The 27,383-nt window shown below is 36.5% G+C and overlaps 1 pseudogene; it reads right to left on the reverse strand.

Moving 5' to 3' along the window:
- Positions 1-15,583: 15,583 nt before the first annotated feature.
- LOC102950438 lies at positions 15,584-23,234 on the reverse strand (annotated as a pseudogene).
- Positions 23,235-27,383: the final 4,149 nt, after the last annotated feature.

The raw sequence follows: 27,383 nt of genomic DNA on the forward strand, positions 1-27,383 counted from the left end.
GGGATGAAGGGCTGGTTCAACATTCGCAAATCAACCAATGTGATACATCACATTAATAAAACAAAAGAAAAGAACCATATGATCCTGTCAATCGATTCAGAAAAAGCATTTGACAAAATTCAGCATCCTTTCTTCATAAAAACCCTTGAGAAAGTCAGGATAGAAGGAACATACTTAAACATCAGCAAATCCATTTATGAAAGGCACACAGCTAATATCATCTTCAATGGGGAAAAACTGAGAACATTCTCCCTGAGATCAGGAACACGACAGGGATGTCCACTCTCACCGCTGTTGTTTCACATAGTGTTGGAAGGGCTAGCATCAGCAATCAGACAACAAAAGGAAATCAAAGGCATCAAAATTGGCTAAGATAAAGTGTAGCTTTCACTTTTTGCAGATGACATGATATTATACATGGAAAACCCGATAGACTCCACCAAAAGTCTGCTAGAACTGATACCTGAATTCAGCAAAGTCGCAGGATACAAAATCAATGTACAGAAATCAGTTGCATTCTTGTACAGTAACAATGAAGCAACAGAAAGGCAAATAAAGAAACTGATGCCATTCACACTTGCACCAAGAAGCATAAAATAACTAGGAATAAACCTAACCAAAGATGTAAAAGATCTGTATGCTGAAAAGTATAGAAAGCTTATGAAGGAAATTGAAGAAGATACAAAGAAATGGAAAAACATTCCATGCTCGTGGATTGGAAGAATAAATATTGTTAAAATGTCAATACTACCCAAAGCTATCTACACATTCAATGCAATCCCAATCAAATTTGCACCAGCATTCTTCTCGAAGCTAGAACAAGCAATCCTAAAATTTGTATGGAACCACCAAAGACCCTGAATACCCAAAGTAATTTTGAAGAAGACCAAAGCAGGAGGCATCACAATCCCAGACTTTAGCCACTACTACAAAGTTGTAATCATCAAGACAACATGGTATTGGCACAGAAGCAGACACATAGACCAAAGGAATAGAATAGAAACCCCAGAACTAGACCCACAAAAGTATGGCCAACTAATCTTTGACAAAGCAGGAAAGAATATCCAATGGAAAAAAGAGTCTCTTTAACAAATGGTGCTGGGAGAACTGGACAGCAACATGCAGAAGAATGAAACTAGACCTCTTTTACACGATTCACAAAAAATAAACTCAAAATCAATGAAGAACCTGAAGGTAAGACAGGAAACCATGAAAACTCTAGAGGAGAAAGCAGGAAATAACCTCTCTGAGCTCAGCCTCAGCAATTTCTTACTTGACACATCTCCAAAGGCAAGGGAATTAAAAGCAAAAGTGAACTATTGTGACATCATCAAGATTAAAAGCTTCTGCACTGCAAAGGAAACAGTCAACAAAACTAAAAGGCAACCAACTGAATGGAAAAGGTATTTGCAAATGACATATCGGACAAAGGGGTAGTCCCCAAAATCTATAAAGAGATCACCAAACTCCACACCTGAAAAACAAATAATCCAGTGAAGAAATGGGCAGAAAACATGAATAGACACTTCTCTAAAGAAGACATCCGGATGGCCAACAGGCACATGAAAAGATGCTCAACGTCGCTCATCAGTGAAATACAAATCCAAACCACACTCAGATACCACCTCACGCCAGTCAGAGTGGCTAAAATGAACAAATCAGGAGACTATAGATGCTGGAGAGGATGTGGAGAAACGGGAACCCTCTTGCACTATTGGTGGGAATGCAAACTGGTGCAGCTGCTCTGGAAAACAGTGTGGAGGTTCCTCAAAAAATTAAAAATAGATCTACCCTATGACCCAGCAATAGCACTACTAGGAATTTCCCAAAGGGATACAGGAGTACTGATGCATAGGGGCACTTGTACCCCAATGTTTGTAGCAGCACTTTCAACAATAGCCAAATTATGGAAAGAGCCTAAATGTCCATCAACTGATGAATGGATAAAGAAATTGTGGTTTATATACACAGTAGAATACTACGTGGTAATGAGAAAGAATGAAATATGACCTTTTGGAGCAACGTGGATGGAACTGGAGAGTGTTATGCTAAGTGAAATAAGTCATACAGAGAAATACAGATAACATATATTTTCACTCTTATATGGATCCTGAGAAACTTAACAGAAGACAACGGGGGAGGGGATGGAAAAAAAAGTTAGAGAGGGAGGGAGCCAAAACCTAAGAGACTCTTAAAAACTGAGAAAAAACTGAGGGTTGATAGGGGGTGGGAGGGAGGGGAGGGTGGGTCATGGGTATTGAGGAGGGCACCTGTTGGGATGAGCACTGGGTGGTGTCTAGAAACAAATTTGACAATTAATTTCATATTTTAAAAAAAGCCAGATAAGATTTGATAGGAATTGCATTTAATCTGTATGTCAATCTGAAAAGTATTGGCATCCATCTTAACAATATTAAGTCTTTTGGCATATGAACATGCAATATCTTTTAACTTATTTAAATATTTAATTTATTTTGATAGTATTCTCTAGTTGTTAGTGTACAAGTATTGCATTACTTTTAAAAAGTAGACTAGTTTGTAGAGCAGTTTAGGTTCAGAGCAAAATTTAGCAGAAACTTCAGTTTGTTCCCATTTACCTTTTTGTCCCCACATATGCACAGCCTCCCCCATTATCAACCTCCCACAAAAGAAAGGTGCATTTATTGCAACTAATGAACATACATTGACACATCATTATTACTCATCGTCTCTATTTTACATTAGGGCTCATTCTTGGTGTTGTACACTATATGGGTTTTCCCAAATGTATAATGACATATATCCACCATTATAGTATTATAGAAAATAGTTTCACTGCCCTAAAAATTCTCTGTGCTCTGCCTATTCAGCCCTCCCTTCCCCCAACCCTTGGCCTTTTTACTGTCTCCATAGTTTTGACTTTTCCAGAATGCCAGATAGTCGAATTATACAGGATATAGCTTTTTCATGTTGGCTTCTTTCACTTAGTAATATGCATCCAAGGTTTCTCTGTGTTTTTTCATGGCTTGAAGAGCTCATTTAGTTTTGGTGCTGAATAGTACTCCATTATCCATACCACAGTTTATTTGTCTCTTCACCTACTGAAGGACATATTTGTTGCTTTCAAGTTTTGGCAGTCATCAAGAAAGCTGCTATAAACCCTGTGCAGTTTTTGTGTGGATATGTTTTCAACTCATTTGGATAAATAGCAAGGAGGGTGAATTCTGAATTTTACAGTATTTTAAAAATTTATTTCCAAGTATTTTATACTTTTTTGATAATATTACAGATGGAATTATTTTCTCAGTTTCATGTTTGGATTCCTCATTGACAGTCTATAGAAATACAATTGAGTTTTGTATTGATTTTGCATCCTGAAATTATGCTGATCTCATTTATTAGTTCTAACAGTGTTTTTGTTGATACCATTGAATTTTTAATGTATTGCATCATGCTATCTGCAAATGGAGATAGCTTTAGTTCTTCCTTCCAATCTGGATTCCAGCCTTTCTTTTTCTTGCTTGATTTCCATGGCTAAAACTGTCAATACAATGTTGTATAGAAGTGATAAAAGCAGACATCCTTGTCTTTTTTCCTGATAAAAGAGGGAGAGCATTCAGCCTTTCACAATTAAATATGATGATAGCTGTGGGGTTTTCATAGATGCCTTTATCAGTTGAGTAAATTTGTTTCCATTTCAAGTGTGTTGAAAATTTTTATGATGAAACGGTGTTGGGTTTTAAAAGTGCTTTTCCTTTAACTATTGAGATGATAATGTCGTTTTTGTCCTTTATTACATTAATACAGTATATTATATTAATTAAATTTTGGAAGTTAAAACATCCTTGTATTCCTGGGATTCATCGCATTTGGCCATGGTGTATGATCCTTTTTGTATGTTTCCGTATTAAGTTTATTACTATTTTAGTTGGAACTATTTATATCTATATTGATAAGTAATATTAGTCTATATTATTTCCTTGGCATATCTTTCCCTGGTTTTGGTATCAGAGAAATACTGGCCTTACAGAATTAATTGCAAAGTGTTCCTTCCTGTTCTATTTTTTGGAAGAGTTTGTAAAGGATTAATATTAATTCATCTTTAAACAATTTAGTGGAACTTTGTGAAGCCACCTGATCCTGTTTTGTTTTTGTTTTTGTTTTTGTTTTGTCAGAAGTGTTTTGACTACTAATTCAATCTCTTCACTTATAGGTTTATTCATATTTTGTATTTCTGTTTTGAGTTAGCTTTGATAGTTTGAGTGTTTCTAAGAATATGCTTTTTTCATATAGGTTATGTAATTTGTTGGCAGACGATTGTTCATGGTATTTCATGTATAATTTCTGTAAGGTTTACTGATGGTCCCTATTTCATTCTTGATCTTAGTAATTTGTGTCTTCTCTCTTTTGTTTCTTGGTCAATCTATTTGTCATTTTCTTTATCCTTTCAAGGAATTAACTTTGGCCATCATTGGTTTTTTTCTATTGGTTTTCTTTTTCTATTTCATTTGTTTTCACTCTAGTTGTATATTAACCTAGCCTTCCTTTGGCTTGCTTTGAGTAAACTTGCCTTCTTTTTCTAGTATCTTAAGGTAGAACTTTATAAGATCCTTGTTCTTTTTTAATATAGGCATTTGCAGTTATAAATTTCCCTCTGAGCATTGCTTTAGCTGCATCCCATATATTTTGTTGTGTTTTCATTTTCATTCACCTCAAAATATTTTCTAATTTCCCTTGTTATTTTTTTCTTTGCACTATTAGGTTTTTGGGATTAGCATTGTTTAGTTTCCACATATTTGTGATTTCTCTAAATTCCTGTTTCTTATTTTTTCTAATTCTATTACATTGTGTTTGGAGAAGATAATTTATATTATTCACATTTTTTAAATACACAGATTTTTTATTACCTAGTATATTATTTTTCTTGGATAATATTCTGTGTGCACTTGAAAAGAATTATTTATTATTGTTGAGTGGAATATTCTATGGATATCTTTTAGGTCAATTTGATTTATAGTATTGTTCAAGTCTTCTATATCTGTGTTAATTATCTGCCTAGTTGTTCCAGCCATTATTGAAACTGGGGTATTAAAGTCTGAAATATTACTGTCACCATTCTCTGTCTTTATTTATGTCAGTTTTTCTTCATGTATTTTGGGGATTTTTCTATAGACATATGTACATTCTATTTGTTAATTCTTTATAATGAATTGAACCTTTTATCATTGTCTCTAGTAACAATTTTTCCTGAAAATCTATTTTTTAAATTGTTTTTTGGAGAGAGAGAGAACAAGGGAAGGGTAGAGAGAGAGAGGGAGGCAGAGGATCCAAATTGGTCTCTGCACTGACAGTAGCTAGCCCAATGTGTGGCTCGAACTCACCAACTGTGAGATCATGACCTGAGCAGAAGTTGGATGCTTAACTGACTGAGCCACCCAGGCGCTCCCCATTTTTTAACCAGTATTTTAAAAAGAAAAGAAAGAGAGAGAGAGATAGAACACACAAGCGGGAAAGGGACACACACACACACACACACACACACACACACACACCAAAGCAGGCTCCAGGCTCTGAGCTGTCAGCACAGAGCCCAGCATGTGGCTTGAACTCATGAACCATGAGATCATGACCTGAGCTGAAGTTGGACGCTCAACTGACTGAGGCGCCTGGGCACCCCTCCTTAAAATCTATTTTGTCTGATTTTAATATAACCACTCCAATTCTGTGTTATTATTATTATTTTTTTTTTTACTGTTTGCATAGTATATAATTTTCTGTCCATTTACTTTCACACATTTTGTGTCTTTGAATCAAAGTGTGTCTCTTGACAGGATAAGTTAGATCATGTTTTTTTAATCCATTTTGCCAGTCTCTGCATTATGATTGCTTTTTGTGCTCCATTTACACTTACTGTTATTACTTTTAAATGGGATTTATGTGTGCTATTCTTCTGTGTATGTCTTATGTCTTTTTTTATTTATCTATTCCTCCATTTATCCTGTTCTATATTAAATGGATATTTTCTAGTGTACCATATTAATTCTCTTCTTTGTTCTTTTACTATGATTTTGAATGATTTTACTAGTGTTTTCAGTGTTGATTACAATTAGCATCTTAATTTAAAGCAATGTTATTCACCCATCTTATGGTTGGCCTCCCTCTCTCTCTGTAACTTTTTTCCCCTTCCCCTCCCCCATGGTCTTCTGTTAAGTTTCTCAAGATCCACATATGAGTGAAAACTTATGGTATCTGTCTTTCTATGACTGAAAGTGGGTGATGGGCATTGAGGAGGGCACTTGTTGGGATGAGCACTGGGTGTTGTATGGAAGCCAATTTGACAACAAATTATATTAAAACAATGTTATTCAGATTAATATTAATTTAATTTCAATAGTATATAAAATCTTTTCTTCAATATATCTCTGTTTCCTACCCTCTCCTTTGGATTTTATTTCAAACAAATTACATTTTCATGCATTATAGGCCCATCAACAAGTATTATAATTATTGCTTTATGCAGTTGTGTTTTACATTCATAGAATAAAAATATTATAAACAAAAATACATTTATACTGTCTTGTACATTTACCTATGCCATTACCTTCACTGGCGCCCTTTACTTCTTAATGTGAATTTGAGTTAGTGTCTAGTGTGGTTTTTTTTTTTTTTAATTTGAGACTGATGGGCTCCCTTTAGTATTTTTTGTAGGACTCATCTGCTAGCAACAAATTCCCAGTTTTTGTTTACCTGAGAGTTTCTTAATGTGTCTTTCATTTATGAAAGATAGTTTTGCTGGACATAGAATTCTTGGTTGACAGTCTTTCTTTAACTACTTTAAATATGTCACCCCACTGTATTCTGCCTCCATGGTTCTTGATGAGGAGACAGCTGTTAATCCTGAGGATCTTTCATATGTGATGAGTCATTTTTCTTTCTTTTGCAACTTTTCTTGGCATTCTACAGTTTGAAAATGATATGGATAGTTTTGCATCTCTTTGACTTTATCCTATTTTGATTTGATTGAGTTTGTAGATGTGCAAATTAATGTTTTACATCAAATTTGGGGAGTTTTAGACAATTATTTCTTTAAATATTCTTTCTTCCCTCTTCTTTCTCCTCTGTTTCTTGGACTCCCATTATGTATGTGTTGGTATAGCTGATGATGTCCCACAGATTCCTGAGTCTCTGTTTACTATTCTTTTTTTTTTTTCTCTTCCTGATGGCTCACAATTGATCTATCCTCAAGTTTGCTGATTCTTTCTTCTGCCAGCCTAAATCTGGTATTGAGCCTTTCAGTGAATTTTGTTTAATTTATTGTACTTTTCACCTCCAGCATTTATATTTGAGCCTTTTAAATTGTATTATTTATTTATTTATTTATTTATTTATTATTTATAATATAATTTATTTTCAAATTGGTTTCCATACAACACCCTGTGCTCATCCCAAAGAAGTGCCCTACTCCATATGGTATCTGTCTTTCTCTGTATGGCTTATTTCACTTAGCATCACACTCTCCAGTTCCATCCATGTTGCTACAAAAGGCCATATTTCATTTTTTCTCATTGCCACGTAGTATTCCATTGTGTACATAAACCACAATTTCTTTATCCATTCATCAGTTGATGGACATTTAGTCTCTTTCCATAATTTGACTATTGTTGAGAGTGCTGTTATAAACATTGGGGTACAAGTGCCCCTATGCATCAGCATTCCTGTATCCCTTGGGTAAATTCCTAGCAGTGCTACTGCTGGGTCATAGGGTAGGTCTATTTTTAATTTTCTGAGGAACCTCCACACTGCTTTCCAGAGCGGCTTCACCAATTTGCATTCCCACCAACAGGGCAAGAGGGTTCCCATTTCTCCACATCCTCTCCAGCATCTATAGTCTCCTGATTTGTTCATTTTGGCCACTCTGACTGGCGTGAGGTGATATCTGAGTGTGGTTTTGATTTGTATTTCCCTGACGGGAGCAACGTTGAGCTTCTTTTCATGTGCCTGTTGGCCATCCGGATGTCTTCTTTAGAGAAGTGTCTATTCATGTTTTCTGCCCATTTCTTCACTGGGTTCTTTGTTTTTCGAGTGTGGAGTTTGGTGAGCTCTTTATAGATTTTGGATACTAGCCCTTTGTCCGATATGTCATTTGCAAATATCTTTTCCCATTCCGTTGGTTGCCTTTTAGTTTTGTTGGTTGTTTCCTTTGCTGTGCAGAAGCTTTTTATCTTCATAAAGTCCCAGTAATTCATTTTTGCTTTTAATTCCCTTGCCTTTGGGGATTGATAATAGCTTTTAAACCCCCTATCAGTTATGTTACTTATATCTGTTTCACTTAGATCTCTGACCCAGCCTTATCTTGGTCTTTCATTTGGGATTAATGCCTCCATCTTGGTATTTTGTCTAAGTCTCTGCCTTCTTTGGTGTGTTAAAAAAGCCACTTATGTCCTGCTCCTGAGAATAATGGATTTGTAAAGAGGAAGTCATGTTTGTCTAGAGCTTGGAACTTCACAGAATGTCTCTGGTATGTGCTGTATGCACACTCTTCTGTTGTGCTTTAGCTGCTCTATCCTTTAAGCCAGTCATCCACAGAGCCTCTCTTTGCCTGCAGTGGCAGTGTTTGGTCCTTCACCAGAGTGTGATGAGTTTTAAGTATGTGTGCTCTGGTCTGCTTGTTAAATGAGACCTGATACTACTTCCACTAGAACTGAAGCCCTGCTGAACTCTCTGGTCGGGAGATATAGTGTGTGCCAGAGTCTCTGCTGGTTTTCTGGGAAATATGCCCATTGCTCTGGGACTGAGGCAAGCTTGAATGAAAATGGCAGTCCCACCAGAGCATGAGGTTGCTGATCTTGGTGTAAGCATGTTAGGCAGCCAGTGTGGGCACTGCACTGCTTTCCACTGGTGTCTCTGTGTTTATGCTGAGGGTCAGGGGAGGGAAATGGTGCCAGTCAGCTCTTTTGTTCCCAGAAAGGCATCTCCATGAATGCTGCACTCCAAGAGGAGTGAATAGTCTCCCCATTGTGTGTCCCACTGTTTTTTCAGATCGCTTTTTCTGTACTGTCTACCTTCAGGTTGTTTGCCTGTCTTCTCTCCAGGAGCAGCGCAGTTGCTTCCAGGCTCTATCCCAGCCAACCATGCTGACTTTTAAAACTCTAGGCTTTAGGGACATGGTGTGGGAAGGGATTTGTGCCTGTCTTCCGAATGAGGGACCTGCTGTACTGGAACTGGGACAAGCTTGAGCAAGAAGGAAACTTGGGTCAGAGTGCTGGGGTGTGGGGCTTGGTATAAGCAAGTTAGGCAGCCAGTGTCGGTGAGCCAATTCCTTTTAAGAAATCTCTGGTTCTGTTGCTTGGAGAGCAGTTACAAATATACTTTGCAATGTAATTTTTGCACTCTTAACTTCATCTTAGCATCTGTTTTCTGAAATCTCATCTGTGACAGAGATTAATATTGCAGGAGATGAGAAGTGGACAGATTCAGGATACAGTTTGAAGGTAGAGTTGACAGAGTTTGCTGATGGATTACATATGCCATATAAGGCAAATACTTATTAATATTTATTTTAATTAAATATACAGTAAATATTACTACTATTCATTAACTTCAAATCTGAGAAATTCTATGCAATGGGGTGTGTCACATTTCCTTGCCCTCTTGAAATTAGACATAGCTATGTTCCTTTCGCTGATAAATGAAATATAAAAGGAAATAAAAAGTGTCACTTATGTTGGAGTCAATTAAGAATTGATTAATGTTTCCCATGCTTTCTTCTTCCTGCTGCTGTAACTGGTGAGGATTCAGAAGTTATAGCCTCCATTATCTTATGTCCCCAAATAGGGATAATGTAGAGAAAATATCCCATCTTATCCATGAAAAACATGTACAATGAGCAAGAAATAAATGTTAAACCACTGAGATTTTTGTGTATTTTATTACTACAATCTAATATTGCTCAGCCTGACTAAAATAGCTACTGGTACTGGAAGTGGATTGCCACAGAAACAAAACTCACAAACAAAACAGAGGGCTTGCTGTCCAGTACCACCTGCATCCATAGCCCTGGCTCCACCAGCACTAAGAAATAGACCAATTTTTACAAGATGTAGTGCTGTAGTGTGCCTGATGGGATACATTCAGTCATGACATCTGAATTTTCCAAAATGCCTTGCTCAGAAGATTCCAGACCTTGTGGAAGTGTATTTTCATTCAAATAACATAGTGGTGATTCCAGAAGCCACTGGGTCCCCTGTAAAGCTCCAATGTTTGGATCTTAGTGACAATGCCTTAAACATTATTTGCCCAAAATTTTGTCATAGAGCTTTGTGTCATTTTTGATTAGCTAATAACCAACTGCAACACCTACCTCTAGTACTCACTGTGGACCCAAATCGTCTATGGTGTGTGCCTCAACATCTCTTCCAGTTGCCTAGTCTCAATGAGCTCTTTATGGCTGGAAGCCATCTTGCATGTTTGCCACTTGGCAGAGACAACAAGAACAAAAATAAGCAAATGGGACTACATCAAAATAAACAGCTTCTGTGCAGTTAAGGAAACAAAATGAAACCAAAAAGCAACCTACTGAGTGGGAGAAGATATTTGCAAATGATGTATCCAATAAGAGGCTAACATCCAAAATATATAAATAACTCATAAAACTCAAATCAAATTAGTCAGAGAAAGACGAATATATGACTTCACTTATATGAAGACTTTAAGAGACAAAACAGATGAACATAAGGGAAACAAAAATAATATAAAAACAAGGAGGGGGACAAAACATAAGGGACTCATAAATATGGAGAACAAACAGAGGATTACTGGAGGGGGTATGGGAGGGGGGATGGGCTAAATGGATAAGGGGAATTAAGGAATCTACTCCTGAAATAATCATTGCACTATATACTAACTAATTTGGAGTAAATTAAAAAATAAAATTAAACAAAAGACAGTAAAATAAATAAATAAATAAACTGATTAAAAAATGGACAGAGGACCTGAATAGACTTTTCCAAGGAAGACATACACATGGTCAACAGACACATGAAAAGATGTTCAACATTACTAACCATCAGGGAAATACAAGTCAAAACCACAATTTGATATATCACCTCACCTATCAGAATGGCAAGGATGTGGAGAAAAAGGATCCTTCATATACTGTTGGTGGGAATGCAAATTGGTGCAATCACTATGGAAGACAGTATGGAGGTTTCTCAAAAAATTAAAAATAGAACTATATTACGACCCAGCAACTCCACTTCTAAATATTTATCCAAAGAAAATGAAAACACTAATTCAAAAAGGCATATGTACCCCTAAATTTATTGCAGCATTATTTACAGTAGTTAAGATATGGGAGCCACCTAAATGTCCATTGATATATAAATGAATGAGGAAGATGTAGTATATGCATACAATGGAATATTAGTCATAAATAATGAAATCTTGCTATTTGCGACATTGATGGACCTAGAGGGTATTATACTAAGTGAAATAAGTCAAATAGAGAAATTCTGTATGACTTCACTTATATGTAGAATCTAAAAAACAAGACAAACTAACAATCTAACAAACTTACAAACTATCTAGGAGTTTTGGTCATAGATACAGAGAACATAGATAGCTATAGAGAACAAACTCAAACAATGGTTGCCAGAGTGGAGGGGGTAGAAGGGCGCATGAAATAGGTAAAGGGGATTAAGGGGTGCATTCTTCCAGTTATAAAATCAATAATGCACAGTGATGTAATGTATAGCATAGAGAATATAGGGATAAAAGGTATAGATGTGTAATTTAGAAAAATAAATTGTATGAGAGCTAGATCTTTGAGCAGGATTTTGTCAGCTAAGTTTTCAATTTGGTTTTGGATCTCAAAGTTTTTAAAATAGAGACAAGAATGTGCAGTACTAGGGAAATCTGGAAGATGTTGTTAGTTGACTTTAAAGCAAAAATCTGGAGTTTCTACCATAGTTTTCAATAAAGTTCTTCAGTTTTGGGGGAGGGGAGAAAAAAATCAGGTATAAGTCTGGCTAGGCAACAGATCAAGATGAAATGCAGAATGAAGACATTGTGCTCTCCTTCATGCTGGCTATTACAGCACTGGAAGACACACTGTTGTAATTCCTGAGCCTGTGCTTGATGGTCGGCATGAAGTCTCCTTCGCTAGGACCTTCTCTTAGGGAACTCTTGGTATTTCTTGAGATTACTACTGTAAATCTCTAAGTCAGAGCTACCTCACCAGTTTTTTGATCTTTTAAAGGAAGCACAGGGATATTTTGTTCATCATGTGTCTCCTTGGCAGTGTCTCCTGACATCATACCTGGATGCTTGGGCACAGCGCCTGTCCTCTGGCACTCACAGCATCCATGCAGCTTGTTAGGTAGCATCACCTCCTACATTATGTGGGAGTTCCCTGCTGATATTGAAATGACGTGTTTTGAAAGACTAACATCATGGTGAACCAGGCCAATGTGCTTTTAAATTCCAGCTCTGCCATTTGATAGCTGTGTGATTTGGGGCTTATAAAGGTTATTTAATTTGTCTAAATCTCAGTAACAGGGTGAAATTAATACTAATTCGTAGCACTATTGTGAAAATTAAATAAGGTCCATTTAAAATACTTCTATTACTCATAAATAATTCATAGACATGGAGACAATGTGAATTATTTTTATTGTTTCACTAGACTGTTAGAAAAGGTTGGGACTATGTGTGTCTTCACTTTTGTACCCCAAGCATGTAGCACAATGTCTAGCCTATTGCTCATAATTGGTTTGTTACCTGAACTATGTAATAGAAATAGAGATGCCGATGCTTGAATATTTAAACCCAACAGAAAAGGAAGCCTGCATTCAAATTCATTAAAATCAATTTATTTTAATTCTTAAAAAATGTATACAGAATTGCACAATGTAACCCATGCACCCACCATCCAGCCTAATAAATTAAACTATATTTATGTTAATGTTTTGTGTTCTTTGAATCATTATTATGGTTCTGCAATTTTTTTAGTAACTCAGTGTGGGACTTTATTCTCTGAAAAACAAATAAGACATACACACACAGGGCAGAAGCATGAGCCATGCAGCATACATGTGAAAGTTCCTTCCTAAATCAATGCATTTTAATTTTATTGTTTTTTCTTTAAATTTTTTGAGTATAGTTGACACACAGTTACATTAGTTTCAGGTGTAAAACATAGTGATTCAAAAAGTTTTTACATTTTGTTATGTTCACCACAAGTGTAGCTACCATCTGTCACCATACAACACTATTATAATATCATTGACTATATTCCTTATGCTGTGCTTTTTATTGCCATGACTTATTCATTCCATAACTGGAAACCTTTATCTCCCACTTCCCTTCACCCATTTTGACCATTCCCCCCACCCTCCTCCACCTGGCAACCTTTACTTTGCTCTTTGTATTTATAAGTTTGATCCTGCTTTTTGTTTGTTTACTCAATTGTCTTTTTTTAGATTCCTCATATTAGTAAAATCATATGGTATTTGTCATTCTCAGTCCAAAACAATGAATTTTTAGGAGTGAGTTTAGAAGTCCAATGCGCTATCCATTGTGCTATGGAGCCTAGGAGTGAGTTTAAAGCAATGACAGTCAACAATCATGTCCACTAAGAAACCAGTTCTTGTCAACAAAGCCAAATTTGGCGACTTTGCCACCTGAAGATTCAGTCAGCCTAAACTGGAATGCAATATTCCAATTCCAACTAAGCTGTGTTAAAAGGGGCCTACCCATTTTATCCCTTTATTTCAGTGTATATTCTCAATCAACACTAAGAATTATCCAACATATTTTAAAAAGATAAGAAAATTAAAATGCAGAAAATGAAAATAAAGGCCATATTTCTTTTTTAATTTTTTATTGTTTATTTCTGAGAGAAACAGAGAAAGACAGAGAGCAAGTGGGGGAGAGACAGAGAGAGGGAGACACAGAATCTAAAGCAGGCTCCAGGCTCTGAGCTGTCAACACAGAGCCCTATGTGGAGCTCAAACTCATGAAACATGAGATCATGACCTGAGCTGAAGTGACAACCGGCTGAACCACCCAGGCACCCCCAAATGTCATATTTCTTTTTTTATATATGAAATTTATTGTCAAAATGGTTTCCATACAACACCCAGTGCTCATCCCAACAGGTGCTTTCCTCAATACCCCTCACCCACCCTTCTCTCCCTCCCACCCCCCATCAACCCTCAGTTTATTCTCAGTTTTTAAGAGTCTCTTATGTTTTGGCTCCCTCCCTCTCTAACCTTTTTTTTTTCCTTCCCTCCCCCATGGTCTTCTGTTAAGTTTCTCAGGATCCACACAGGAGTGAAAACATATGGTATCTGTCTTTCTCTGTATGACTTATTTCACTTAGCATCACACTCTCCAGTTCCATCCACGTTGCTACAAAAGGCCATATTTCATTCTTTCTCATTGCCACGTAGTATTCCATTGTCATATTTCTTTAATCAACAGAACTCAACATTTTTCACACCTATTCTTTTGCCTGGCAGTCTGAAAAACTTAGTTATTCTTCCCTGAATTTCATTGTAACCAATAATAGCATAGTCTTCTCACCTTTCATTTTAATTATATTTATTTAGTTTTGAATATCTCACACATTCACATGACTTAAGATTTTAAATGTAGCAAAGGGTACATATTTAATCATTTATTAAAACTGTGGTGAAAAAAACTTCAGTGAAATAACTATCAGTTGTAAATAGTAATTTTAATTTGCTTCCAACTAAATCAAATATAAATATTTCCTTAAATATGACCATTTCAAATGCACTGTCATACAGTTCCTAGTGTATTGTATTTATTTATGACACTAGTGACTTTGAAAACAAAATGGTACAAATTAACAAAACACAAGATTCTTATGAGGTGGCTAAATTTCACCTGAGATTTAAAACTCCATGCAAACCGGGCGCCTGGGTGGCTCAGCTGGTTAAGCGTCCGACTTTGGCTCAAGTCATGATCGCATGGTTTGTGAATTCAAGCAAGTCCTGTGTGGGGCTCTGGTGCTGACAGCTCAGAGCTTGGAGCCTGCTTTGGATTTTGTGTCTCCCTTTCTCGCTGGCCCTCCCCTGCTCATGCTCTGTCTTTGTCTCTGTCTCTCTCTCTCAAAACTAAAATTAAAACATTAAAAATATTTCTAAACTTCCATGCAAACTATAGTAATGTAAAGTTTATCCAATGCTTGTGCATGCATGAGTTTGCACATACTATTAGAACTAATGTACATTACAAGTGGTATGGTATTAAAAATTTGAAAATACATAAAACATAGAAGTTGAAACTCTAAGGCTAATTCAGTAAATTAATCTTTAGAAAACAGCCTAATGTGATTTTTCCAATTAAGAAAGTTGCATTTATTCATAATTTATATATTTTTTAAAAATATACATATACAACCTGATTACTGTAGCGAAATAGTTTGCATTAGTGTTAACAAAGTCAGTTACCATAACTGTTAAAAGGCAGTTTGGTTAATTCAACTTTCTATGATCAGTTGTAAGTACTAAGTCCCAGATCTCTAGTAAAAAAGCACATTTGCATGACAACCCACATACATGCTTCCTTCACTGGTTCTTCATGTATAACCTTGTATGCAAGGATTCAACAGTGTTCCAGTCTTCTGCATAGAAGATGCTGATTGGCAAGGTCCTTACAGTGCTACAGTGGCAACAGAGATTTTTTTAATACAACTATGCATCTCTTCAGGGCTCTTAGCCTGCACATAGAAAGTTCAAGATGATATTACAATTTCAAAGAAATTGCCCCTTATCATTACATTGCTTTTCTTACATTCTTGTACTTCATGATCCTCTTTAAGTGGTATTGTCAGGAAAATTTCCTTCTCCAGTCAAGATTTGAAATAGCCTATTGTGTTTTTATCCAATAGAAAAAAAATCTTCTCTTCCAGTTGTTTCATCACTACTCCATGATTAACACAATATTCAGCTTTGATAACTGCACTATCTGAAGGTGGTTTCAGAGTAAAGCAAAGAAAGCTTCATGACCACTTCAAATTATTTGTCATACTTTCACATTTACTTACTTCTTACTGAGTTGGAGTAACGATGGGTACATCACTAACATCAGTTTTCTAAGACACTTACTTCTTCCCACATTCACCCTGGCAACTTAGGTTATCAGAATGAAGCTGTGAATCTGACTGCCTTTGAAATTTAATTTTTATAGCTTAGTTTAACACATTTACCCCTTCTACTAGATCCTGCTGATTGTTAGCTTGTAAGGAAATATTTCCTCATCCATGTATTTACAACAAAACAGAACTCAGCCTTTGATCTTAGCTTAGTTGCATTGCTAACATTTGAAATGTACAAAATATTAATGGTTCCAATGCATGATGATCCAGAATATAGGTTGTGTGTATTATCCATACAAAACAATCTTCTCTGGACAGAGGAAGATGGTGATGGAGTAGGAGGTCACCTTGTCCATGAGCACAGCTAGATAACTATCAGTTTCTCCTACTAAATACCCAAGAAATAAACCAGAAAACCTACATTAAAAAACTCTACAAATAAAGGAAGAGAAGGGGCCACATAAAAGAAAGTAAGAAGTGTGGAGACCTGATTTAGGGGAGAAATGGATTGTGGGAGCTGCAGAGAGGAGGAAGACTAAGTTATGGAGAAGGGCAAGAGAGAAAGAGAGGAGCACATGGGGAAGCACATAAAAGGAATGTTTCCCCAAAGCCATTGGCTTGGAAAATGAGAAGGGCTAAATTTCATGAGTTCTTGCAACCAGCAGGGCATAAAGCCTGGAGTCTTAAAGGTCAGCAGGTTTGGGGAGGATAGAAGCCAGAGGGCATGGTGATGTTCCTGGAAAGAAGGCAGTCAAACAACACAGGGTCAGACAGCATGGAAACAGCAATCTGAATAATGCTTGGGAAACATAGTGGGGAGACTGTTCTTCTCATAGAGTGTCCCTGAGAGGCAGCATTCATGGAAATGCTTCTCCAGGAAAAAAGGAGCTAGCTGACCCATTTTCCTATCCTGTCCCTCAACATCAACAGAGAGCCATCTGTGGGAAAGTAGCACAGCATCAATACCCGATGCCTAACTGGCTTAAACTAAGCCTCATCACCCTGCATTCTAGTAGGACTGCCCTTTAAGTCATGCTTGTCTCAGGCTCAACATGGCAGGTCCCTCCCCCAGAAGACCAGCACAAACCACTACCCACACCAAATACCTCAACCAGAGTTCTGCAGGGCTTCAGTTCTGGTGGAGATGGTGCCAAATCTCTTTTCACAAGCAGACCAGAGAACACCTATTAAAACTTGCCACATTCAGGCCAGAGACCAAATGCTGCCTGCAGCAGACAAGGAGAGCCTCTGCAGATGATTGGTCTGAAGGACAGAGCAACCACAACACAACAGCAGAGTGCACACAGCATACACCAGAGGCATTCCCTGAAGTGGTAAGCCCTAAGCATTACATGACCTCTTCTTCAAAGGCCATTACTTTCAGGAGCTGTAGACAAGACTAGCTTTTCTAACACAGAAAAGAAGACAGAGACTTAGACAAAATGTGAAGATGGAGGAATTTATCCCAAATGAAAGACTAAGATAAGTCCATTGTCAGAGATCTAAGTGAAACAGATATAAGTAACATGCCTGATGGAGAATTTAAAGCAAAAATCATAAGGATATTCACTCAAGAGAAAAATGGAAGACATCAGGGAGTCCCTTACCACAAAGATAAAAGAGTTAAAAAAGAATCAATCGGAATGAAGTGCAATATTACATAAAGAATGCAATAAGTGAGACTGGAAACAGGTCTGACGCAATGAACAGCAGGCTGGAAAAAACAGAGGAATGAATTATTGACACAGAAGAAAAAATAATGGAAAATAACATAGCAGAACAAAGATAGAAAGAATTATGCACCACAAGACTAGACTTAGGGAATTCAGTGACTCCATCAAACATAATAATATTCGTATTATAGAAGTCCCAGAAGAAGAAGAGAAAAGGGGCCAGAAAATTTATTTGAAGAAATAATAGCTGCAAATTTCCCTAATCTGGGGAAGGGCACAGATATATAGATCCAGGAGGCATAGAGAACCCCCACCAAAATCAGCAAAAGAAGGCCAAAACTAACATATACTGTAATTAAATTTGCAAAATATAGTGATAAAGAAAAAACGTTAAAAGCAGGAAGACAAAGGAAGTCCTTAACTTACAAGGGAAGACCCATAAGTCTAGCTGGAAATTTCTCAACAGAAATTTGACAAACCAGAAGAGAGTGACATGATATAGTCAATGTGGTGAATGGGAAAAATCTACAGCCAAGTATACTCCTTCCAACAAGGCTATCATTTAGAATAGAAGGGGAGATAAAGAGTTTCCCAGACAATCAAAAACTAAGTTCATGACCACTAAACCAGCCATGCAAGAAATATTAAAAGGGACTCTTTGAATAGAAAGGAAATACCAAAAGTGACAAAGACAAAAAAGGATCAGGGAAATCTCCATAAACAATGATAAAACAAGTAATAAAATGGCTCTAAATACGTATCTATCGATATTACTTTGAATGTAAATGAACTAAATGCTCCAATCAAAAGACATAGGGTGTCAGAATGGATAAAAAAAGACCCATCTATATGCTACCTACAAGAGACTCATTTTAGACATAAAGACACATGCAGATTGAAAATGAGGGGGTGAAGAAACATTTATCAAGTAAATGCATGTCAAAAGAAAGCCAGAGTAGCAAAACATTTTTCAGACAAAGTAGACTTTAAAACAAAGCTGTAATAAGAGACAAAGAAGAGCACTCTATAATCATAAAGGAGACAGCCCAACAAGAAAATATAATAATTATAAATATTTATGTACCCAACATGAGAGCACTCAAATATATTAAACAATTAATAACAAATATAAAGGATTTAATTGATAATAGTGCAATAATAGTAGAGGACTTTAACACTCCATTTACATCAATGGACAGATCATCTAAACACAACATCAACAAAGAAACAATGGCTTTGAATGACACACTGGACCAGATGGACTTAACAGATATATTTAGAACATTGCATCCTGAAACAACAGAATATACATTCTTTTCAAGTTCACATGGCACATTATCCAGAACAGATCACATAGTAGGTCACAAAACAGGTCTCAACAAATACAAAAAGATTGACACCACACCATTCACCTTTTCTGATGACAACACTATGAAACTAGAAGTCAACCACAAGAAAAATTTTGGAAAGATCACAAATATATGGAGATTAAACAACATGCTAAAACAATGAAGGAATCAAAAATACATAGAAACAAATGAAAATGAAAACACAGTGGTCCAAAACCTTTGGGATGCAGCAAAAGTGGTCCTAGGAGGGAAGTATATAGCAATACAGGCCTATATAAAGAAGTAAGTAAAATCTGAAATAAACAGCCTAACCTTCCACCTAAAGAAGCTAGAAAAAGAACAACAAACAAAGCCTAAAGCCAGTGGAAGGAAGGAAATAATAAGGATCAGAGCAGAAATAAATGATATAGGAAGTAAAAACAAAAAACAAAAAACAAAAAACAAACAAACAAAAAAAACCAATAGAACAGATCAAGGAAACCAGGGCCTGGTTCTTCGAAAAAACTTAATAACATTGATAAACCTCTGGCCAGACTTATCAAAAAGAAAAGAGAAAGGATCCAAATAAAGAAAATGACAAATGAGAGAGGAGAAATAACAACCAACACCTCAGAAATATAAACATTTATAAGAAAATATAATGAAAAACTATATGTCAACAAATTAGACAACCTAGAAGAAATGGATACATTCATAGAACCATATAAACTACCAAAACTTAAATGGGAAGAAATAGAAAACTTGAACACACTGATAACCAGCAAAGAAATTGAATCAGTAATCAGAAAACTCCCAACAAACAAAAGCTTGGGGCCAGATAACTTCACAGGTGAATTCTACCACACTTTTAAAGAACAGTTAATACCTATTTTTCTGAAACTATTCCAAAAAATAGAAACGGAAGAAAAACTTCCACATTCATTCTATGAGGCTAGCATTACCCTGATACCAAAACCAGATAAAGACTCCACTAAAAAACATAAATATAGGTCAATATTCCCAATGAACAAGGGTACAAACATTCCCAATAAAAACAGGGAGGGGGACAAAACATAAGAGATGCTTAAATATGGAGAACAAACAGAGGGTTACTGGAGGGGTTGTGGGAGGAGGATGGGGTAAACGGGTAAGGGACATTAAGGAATCTACTCCTGAAATCATCGTTGCACTATATGCTAACTAACTTGGATATAAATTTAAATAAATAAGTAAGTAAATAAATAAGTAAATAAATAAATAACAGAATCCAACAGCACGTTAAAAGAATCATTCACCACAGGCAAGTGGGATTTATTCCTGGGTTGCAAGTCTGGTTCAATATTCTCAAATCAATCAATGTGATATACCACATTAGTAAAAGAAAAGATAAGAACTATATGATCCTTTCAATAGATGCAGAAAAAGCATTTGGCAAAGTTCAATATCCATTCATGCTAAAAACACTCAACAAAGTGTGGTTAGAGGGAATATACCTCAACATAATAAAAGTTATACATGAAAAGAATCACAGCTAATACCATTCTCAATGGGGAAAAACAGAGATTTTACTCTATGGTCAGGAACGTGACAAGGATGTCCACTCTCACCACTGTTATTTAATATTATACTTGAAGTCCTAGCCAGAGCAATCATGCAAAGCCAAAGAAAAAAATGGCATCCAAATTGGCAAAGAGGAAATCAAACTTTCACTCTTCAAAGATGATATGATACTCTATGTGAAAAATCCAAAAGACTCCACCCAAAAACTGCTAGAACTAATACATGAGTTCTGTAAAGTCACAGGACACAAGGTCAATGTACATAAATCTGTTGCATTCTTATGCACAAATAATGAAGCAGGAGAAAGAGAAATTAAAAAATCAACACCATTTACAATTGCACCAAAAACCGTAAGACACCTAGGAATAAACCTAACCAAACACGTGAAAGATCTGTATTCTGAAAACTATAAAACACTAATGAAAGAAATTGAAGAGGACACAAAGAAATGGAAACACATTCCATGCTTATGGATTGGAAGAATAAATATTGCTAAAATGCCTATACTATTCAAAGCAATCTACACATTGAATGCAATCCCTATAATAAACGATCCTAAAATTTGTGTGGAACCACTAAAGACCCCAAATAACCAAAGCAACCTTGAAAAAGAAAAGCAATGCTGGAGCCATCGCAATTCCAGACTTCAAGTTATATTACAAAGCTGTAGTGATCCAAACATTATGCTGCTGGCACAAAAACAGATACATTGTTCAATAGAACAGAACAGAAAACCGAGAAATAAACCCACGACTATACAGTCAATTAATCTTTGACAAAGCAGGAAATAATATCTAAAGGGAACAGGACAATCTCTTCAACAAATGGTGTTGGGAAAACTGGACAGCAACATGCAGAAGAATTAAACTGGACCACTTCCTTACACCATACCCCAAAATAACTCAAAATATATTAAGACCTAAATGTGAGACCTGAAGCCATAAACATTTTAGAGAACATAGGTAATGACCTCTTTGACATCAGCCATAGCAACTTCTTGCTAGATATATCTCCAGAGGCAAGGGAAACAAAAGCAAAAATAAACTATTGGGACTTCACCAAAATGAAAACTTCTGCACAGCAAAGGAAATAACCAAAAAACTAAAAGGCAATCTACAGAATTGCAGAAGATATTTGCAAATGACATATCCAGTAAGGGACTAGTATCTAATATATATAAAGAACTCATAAAACTCAACACCCAAAAAAAAACCAAATAATACAATTTAAAAATGGGCAAAATACATGAAAAGACATTTTTCCAAAGACTTATAGATGGCCAACAGACACACGAAAAGATGCTGAAAATCACTGATCAGGGAAATACAAATCAAAACTACAATGAGGTATCCCCTCACACCTGTCAGACTTGCTCAACACCAACAGCACAAGAAACTACAGGTGTTGGCGATGATGTAGAGAAAGGAAACCCTCTTTCAGTGTTGGTGGGAATGCAAACTGGTGCCCCCACTGTAGAAAACAGTATGGAGATTCCTCAGAAAATTAAAAATAGAACTTTCCTAATATCCAGCAATTGTACTAGTAGGTATTTATTCAAAGAATAAAAAAATACTAATTCAAAGGGATACATGTACCCTGCATGTTCTATGGTAAGTGAAATAAGTTAGAGGAAGACAAATACCATATGATTTCACTCACATGTGGGATTTAAGAAACAAAATGAGCAAAGGGAAAAAAACAGAGAGAGGCAAACCAAGAGATAGACTCTTAATTATAGTGAACTTATGGTTACCAGAAGGGAGGTGGGTGAGGTATGTGTTAAATAGGTGATGGGGATTAGGGAGTACACTTGTGATGAACACTGGGTACTGGATGAAGTTTTCAATCGCTATATTGGACACATGAATGTATTACACTCTACACTAACTGGAATTTTTAATGTTTATTTATTTATTTATTTATTTATTTAGAGAGCACAGGCAGGGGAGGGGCAGGGAGAAAGAGAGACAGAATTCCAAGCAGGCTCTGCACCATTAGTGCAGAGACTGATGCAGGGCTGGTACTCACAAACCGTGAGATCATGACCTAAGCCGATCAAGAGTTGTATGCTTAACCAACTGCGCCACTAAGGAGCCCCAACTAACTGGAATTTAAGTAAAAACTTAAAAAAAAATTCTTCTCTGGTATCCATTATGAAGTACCTTTGAAGAAATTTCACTGTTATCATTTTCCTCAATGTCATATAAAATCACAAATGTGATTCTGACATTTCACTTAGGTACTCATGAGCCTGAATATTACACTGGGTGACCTTGTGCAAGTCACTTTCAACTCTTGCACCGGTCATCTGCACCATTAAAGTATGATGATTCTATGGCACAGGGCAGAATCCACTTCTGACTCAGCGAGCCCAGTGCCCGCTGACTCCTCAGCAGACCCACAGTCACCTCACACCTTGCCTGTCTGCTCTTCATGCCAAACTGCATTGCAGTCCTCCGCCCATCCACAGGCTTCCAGCCACCACAGTTCCCATGCAGTTGTGGCTTCGCTTTCACAGGCATGAACTGCTGGCACTACACATGCATTTCTGGGCTGCCTCAGCCCACACATGGTGACAGAGATTCTAGAGCCCTCATTCCCAGTCCATGAAGTCTCGTAGTTCTGCAAATTTTGAGTACAGCATAAAGATCATGGATATTGATGTCAGGCCTAGGTTCTAGTCCACGTTTTACCTTTTAGTTAATTGACCTGGACAAGTCATTTAACCTCCCTGAGTCTCATTTTACTCATCTGTAATCCTGGGGTAAGGATAAGCGCCCATTGTACTAGGTAGTTGTGACAGTTAAATGAGATCATTTTGTTAATTAAGATGCTTTATAACAGTGCCTGGCACCCAATAAATTTAGTTTCTTTTTAAAAATTTTTTTAAAATGTTTATTTATTTTTGAGAGAGAGAGAGTGGGGAAGGGGCAGAGAGAGAGGGAAACACAGAATCTGAAGCAGGTCCCAGGCTCTGAGCTGTCAGCACAGAGCCTGACACAGGGCCCAAACCCATGAACCGTGCGATCATGACCTGAGCCAAGTTGGATGCTTAACCAACTGAGCCACCCAGGTGTCCCTTAATTTAGTTTCTATTGCCATTTTTGTGTCATCCCAAGCAGCGGAAGGGAAACAGAAGTAAAACATAGTTCTTGTCTTCAAGGAGCTTGTCAAAACTTAAGAAGGATAAAGTGGATACACAAATAGCTACTCTAAGAGCTATAATATGATAAATGCCATAGGGGTACAGTTACCAAAATGCTCTGAGTTTAAAGACTTGAAATGTGGTAGCTGATGTCAGAATTTTGTATCTAATTGTTACATGTGTGATTTTGTTACGCTGATGTCTGGAAATACAGCGTTAAACCAAAGAGGGCAAGTATGCTACCACCCCCTTTCCCATATCCATTGGCAGACACTACTACTTTAAGATAGAGCCTTAAAATTTTTGACATACTGATTCAGACATCATTACTAATCAATTGAAGTTGTCCTTGAAATAAAGTATGGTACCTAAAGTATGATGCTCCTGGGAGGACAGCAAGAAGCGGACATAGGCTAATTGTACCAAATAGTAGAGATAAAAGAGATAGAAACGTATCAATTTTGAAGAAAATGATCACTGGTGAATGAGACAAATTATATTAAATTGTAATATATGATTCATAGTAAAAGTCATAGAATTGGAGCTTAAAGTGGATAGAATTTTAGCTGTTGCAATTGTAGGCATCAGGGAGGTTTGAAGCTAAATATGAAGGGACAATCTAAAGAAATCTTGAAGTCACCCATGGTGATGGTAAAAATTGCATGGAAAACAAGAACTGACTGCATGCCAAAGAGCAATGACAGAATACAATAGATTATAACAAGGAAGATTTGTTAACATGTTCACTCCCTCTACGTGATGTATCTAAAAGCCAAGGAATTATATATATTTTTTTTAAATCTCAGATCTAAATACAGAGTACAAAACATTAAATGAGTGGATGAATGAATGAGGGAATGTTTGGTGATCATCAAGCAAGTAGATGTAGACAATTTATTTAAGAACAAGTTGAAAATACTACCCTAAAAGAGATTAGATTGGGACTAAAGAGAAGTAATGAAAACTGAGTCCACTGAGCAAATCATATCCTCTTTTTCCCGAGTTTTCAACAGGTAAGTTACCCTAGTGAGTATTCATTCTTATCTCAATGTATCCAGAGGTTCTTATTTTTGTCTGCAAGTTACCTTAAACTTGTAAAGTTGTAAAGTCGAACTTACAACCCTGAGATAGAGTGGCACACTCTACTAACTGAGCCAGCCAGGTACCCCTCGTCTTCTGTATTTTTTAAAAATCTCCCCAGGTAATTTGTGCTACTGAGATTGAGAACTACTCAGTTGAGATTAGCTAAAACAAGATGCAGGTGTATTCAATTATCTAATTACACAAAAATTCAACATTAAAGGCAGAATTAATTTCTAGTAATTTTCTGTAAGAAATGGAGTATCTCAGTTGTCAACTTCTACTTACAATGTTTATCCTACAATTACGTAGTGCCTGGAAGCCTACAGATGGTTTGTGTTTGGCCCTCATAATGCTGAGAATTTTTGAATTGACTTCCAAAATTTTAGAAAATCATATTTCACAAAAAAATGAGAACTTGCAACTTCTCTTGATAATCAGAAGCACTGGTAACATGATGTTTGCATTGCCTAGTGGAACAAGTCAAAACTCAGTAGTTGCTGCCCCATGTAGATAGAATGTTCTTTTTTTTTTCACTCTGATTAGAGATTTGTCAATTTTACTGATCTCATTGAACCAGGTTTTGGGTTCATTTATTTACTCTGTTGTTTTAATTTTTTTCTCTTTTATCAGTTCCCACTTTGATCTTTATTATTCCCTTTCTTCTGCTTACTTTGGGATTAATTTTTCTCTTCTTTTTCTAGTTTCCTAAAAAGGATATTGATTTGAAACCTTTCTTATTGTATAATATAGACAGATATTCATGAATTTAGGATAAATTTCATCCTAAGTACTTCTTTTTTTAGATATAATTGAAATATATAACATTATATTATTTTCAGGTGTACAACATAATGATTTGGTATTTAAGTACTTTAGGAGGATCCCACAAATTTTCACATATTTTGTTTTCATTTTCATTCAATTAAAATATTTTTAATTTCCTTTTTGATTCATCCTATAATCCATGAGTTATTTATAAGTTTGTTATTTAGTTTCCAAATATTTACATATTTTCTGGAGTCTTTCCATTATTGATTTCTAAATTAATACCATTGTCATCTGAGACTATGCTTTGTATGGCTTGATTCCTTTAAAATTTATTGGGACTTGTTTTTATTCCACAGAATATGATCCATGTTGGTAAATGTTCCATGTGTACTTGAGAAGAACATATATTCTACTTTTGTTGAATAAAGTGTCCTACAAATGTCAAGCAAGTCTTCTGGTTGATTGTGTTGTTCAAGTCTGCTTCATATCCTTGATGATTTTCTGCTTACATTTTCTATCAGATATGAGAGGAGAGTATTGAAATCCCTGACTATACTTGTAGATTTGAATATTTCACTTTGCAGTTGTGAGATATTAGAAAATATATATACTGGTTTCAGCCCCCAGTTTCTGGCACAGAGCTCCTGAAACCATTGTGAACTCCCAAGTGATAAAAGAACTAGGAGCATCTTTTGTTCCAATGAGGCGACTTTAGGTGGGATCCTGGATGGGGATTTGTCACCAGAAAGTCCAAGCCAATATTAGAAGCTTAGAGTTTTCAGCACTATCAACCTCCCCCTCCCCCCACTCTCCAGAAAAGGGATAGGGGCTGGAAATGGAGTTAATAATTGACCATACCTATGTGAGAAAATCTCCATAAAATCCCAATAATCTGGCATTCAAAGAGCTTCCAGGTTGTACACATCCATGTACAAAGAGGGTGATTCACCCCAACTCCATGGAGATAGAAGTTCTCATGCTCAGGACCATCCCAGACTTCCTCCTATGTATCTCTTCACCTGACTGTTCCTCTGTATCTTCAATCACATCCTTAATAAACTGGTAAACATAAGTGTTTCCCTGAGTTCTGTGAGATACTGTAGCAAATTAATCAAATCCAAAGAGGAGGTTGTGGGACCCTCAGATTTATAAACCGTCAGTCAAAGCACAGGGTGCCTGGGTGGCTCAGTTGATTGAGTATCCAATTATTGATTTTGGCTCAGGTCATGATCCCAGGGTCGTGGGATTGAGCCCCACGTTGGGATATGTGCTGATACTTGAGCCTGTTTAAGATTCTCACCCTCTTCTTCTGCACCTCTCCTCCACCCACTCTTTTTTTTTTTTTTTTTTTTTTAATATATGAAATTTACTGTCAAATTGGTTTCCATACAACACCCAGTGCTCATCCCAAAAGGTGCCCTCCTCACTACCCATCACCCACCCTGCCCTCCCTCCCACCCTGCCCTCCCTCCCACCCCCCATCAACCCTCAGTTTGTTCTCAGTTTTTAACAGTCTCTTATGCTTTGGCTCTCTCCCACTCTAACCTCTTTTTTTTTTTTTTCTTTCCTTCCCCTCCCCCATGGGTTTCTGTTATGTTTCTCAGGATCCACATAAGAGTGAAACCATATGGTATCTGTCTTTCTCTGTATGGCTTATTTCACTTAGCATCACACTCTCCAGTTCCATCCATGTTGCTACAAAAGGCCATATTTCATTTTTTCTC

Source organism: Panthera tigris, chromosome X (assembly GCF_018350195.1).
Source record: "Panthera tigris isolate Pti1 chromosome X, P.tigris_Pti1_mat1.1, whole genome shotgun sequence".
NCBI classification, from domain to species: Eukaryota; Metazoa; Chordata; class Mammalia; order Carnivora; family Felidae; genus Panthera; species Panthera tigris.